The 2,838-nt window shown below is 44.0% G+C and overlaps 1 pseudogene; it reads left to right on the top strand.

Moving 5' to 3' along the window:
- The first annotated feature begins 1,510 nt into the window (after positions 1 to 1,510).
- Positions 1,511 to 2,457, top strand: LOC101148989 (putative gustatory receptor clone PTE01; annotated as a pseudogene).
- The last annotated feature ends 381 nt before the right edge of the window (positions 2,458 to 2,838 follow it).

Here is a 2,838-nt window from a genome sequence, read left to right as displayed (position 1 = left end):
CTCATCTGAGTTGATTTCTAGTTGATCCAATGAAAGTGAGCGATGATGAAACCCATAGTGGGTGCCCGCTGCGTGATCTCTATGTGATGGATGCGTAAAGTCAAGGCAAAGTGAACTTTAGATACATTCGTTAATATTTTAAGCTTAAACTCCATACGGTTCAATGGAAATATCCCCTGACCTGAAGTTCTTGTGTCCCTGCATTCCACACAGGACATCTTATTTTGTCCTTATCTCAGTAAGTACTGAGTATTGTGAGAGGAACAAGTGAGTCTCTTTTGTTTCTGATTCCCCAGAGCCTATATCTTGCTTGGCACATAGGAGATAGCCAAAGTAAACATCTATGCTAATTATTGAATTGACACTTCCTTGGTTCACAAAAATTGGCTGTCATCAGTGTGACATCAGTGTGACAGAGCGTGTGTTTTTGGTTTTTGGTTTTTTGAGATGGAGTTTTGCTCTTGTTGCCCAGGCTGGAGTGCAGTGGTGTGATCTCAGCTCACAGTAGCCTCTGCCTCCCAGGTTCAAGCCATTCTCCTGCCTCAGCCTCCCGAGTAGCTGGGACTACAGGCACGCGCTGCCATACTGGGCGAAGTTTTTGTATTTTCAGTAGAGGCGGGGTTTCTCCATGTTGGCCGGGATGGTCTTGATCTCCTGACCTCGTGATCCGCCCTCCTTGGCCTCCCAAAGTGCTGGGATCACGGTCGTGAGCCACCGCGTCCGGCCAAACGTTCTGATGAAAACTCTAAGTCCACCTAAGCTAAGGATAGGAGTTATAGCTTCCATGAATTTTAAAACAAGACCCACTGATTTGAGGAAGCAATTACTCTCTTGAAGGAGAAAAGTCAGAAAACACAATGATGAAATCACTGGGACCCACCTGGCCTGTGGAACTATTTTCTGCTTATGAACCATCAACTTTCATTTCATTTCCAGATGGCATGGTCTCAGCAGTTATACAGTGCTTACAGATGTTCTAAATCAAGGGAATTTGTATCAATCTATTCGAATAAAATAAAATATTTGAGTTCTTAATTTCCTTTAATTAGGATAACCTTTTTCTTAAAGTGAAGAGAATGGTTTCATTACATCGTTTTCTTCGGAAAAGATAGGCTGTATTTTCTAGCAATGACAACTTGTTATATAGGATGATCTGGTTCTTGGAAGATTCTTGAATCTAGTGTCTCTAAGGCAGGTGTGTAGAGCAAGAAGTGAAGAACACAGAAACCAATGATGAAAGCATTAGAAGACAACTGAGTTTGTCAGCACTGCAAACTATTGCTGAGTGTGGATTGCTCTGAAATCTGAAAACATGACTTGTGAATTGCTTCTGTCCAAAATGCAGACACGATGCTGGGTGTTGCTTTACTCGCTTCCGATTTCTCAACCCTCTTTTCTAGGCAAAAGGTGTCCAATCTCTAGAGACCCACAAAATCTAACAGATGTCTCTATATTCCTCCTCCTAGAAGCTCAGAGGATCCAGAACGGCAGCCGGTCCTCCCTGGGCTGTTCCTGTCCACGTGCCTGGTCATGGTGCTGGGGAACCTGCTCATCATCCTGGCCGTCAGCCCTGACTCCCACCTCCACACCCCCATGTACTTCTTCCTCTCCAATCTGTCCTTGCCTGACATCAGTTTCACCTCCACCACGGTCCCCAAGATGACTGTGGACATCCAATCTCACAGAAGAGTCATCTCCAATGCAGGCTGCCTGACTCAGATGTCTCTCTTTGCCATTTTTGGAGGCATGGAAGACAGACATGCTCCTGAGTGTGATGGTCTATGACCGGTTTGTAGCCAAATGTCACCCTCTATATCATTCAGCCATCATGAACCTGTGTTTCTGTGGCTTTCTACTTTTGTTGTCTTTTTTTTTTCCCTCAGTCTTTTAGACGCCCAGCTGCACAACTTGATTGGCTTACAAATGACCTGCTTCAAGGATGTGGAAATTCCTAATTTCTTCTGCGACCCTTCTCAACTCCCCCATCTTGCATGTTGTGACACCTTCACCAATAACATAATCCTGTATTTCCCTGATGCCATATTTGGTTTTCTTCCCATCTCGGGGACCCTTTTCTCTTACGATAAAATTGTTTCCTCCATTCTGAGGGTTTCATCATCAGGTGGGAGGTATAAAGCCTTCTCCACCTGTGGGTCTCACCTGTCAGTTGTTTGATGATTTTATGGAACAGGCATTGGAGGGTACCTCAGTTCAGATGTGTCATCTTCCCCGAGAAAGGCTGCAGTGGCCTCAGTGATGTACACGGTGGTCATTCACATGATGAACCCCTTCATCTACAGTCAGAGAAACGGATATGAAAAGTGTCCTGCGGCGGCCGCACGGCAGCACGTTCTAATCTCAATACCTTCTTATCTGTTCCATTCCTTTTGCAGTGTGGCTCAAAAAAGGCTGCAAGATGAAATAAGAATGATATCACAGGGTGAACACCCACTGTGATACTAGGAGTAATACATCCCTAGGATATAAAATATACTGTCACAGAGTATACACACATGGGGTATACCCACTGTGATATTAGAAGCAATATCTCCCTAAAGTAGGATGAAAAATATCACAGGGTGTGTGCACTGTGTAATATGAGGAGTAATATTTACCCTGGATAGTACGACTAATATGAAGGGTGTACACACACGGGGTACACGCACTGTGATATCAGGGGTTGTATCTCCCTAGGATATTATGAATACCATCACAGGGTATACACTATCTGTGTACATCCACTGTGATGTTTGAAGTAATATCTCTCTATGAGATTATAAATAACATCAAAGCGTGTACACCCCTGTGACATATTAGGAGTAACAACCTTCTAGGGTA

This window comes from Gorilla gorilla, chromosome 15 (assembly GCF_029281585.2).
Source record: "Gorilla gorilla gorilla isolate KB3781 chromosome 15, NHGRI_mGorGor1-v2.1_pri, whole genome shotgun sequence".
Classification (NCBI taxonomy): domain Eukaryota; kingdom Metazoa; phylum Chordata; class Mammalia; order Primates; family Hominidae; genus Gorilla; species Gorilla gorilla.
This window is presented reverse-complemented; position numbering and strand designations above follow the sequence as displayed.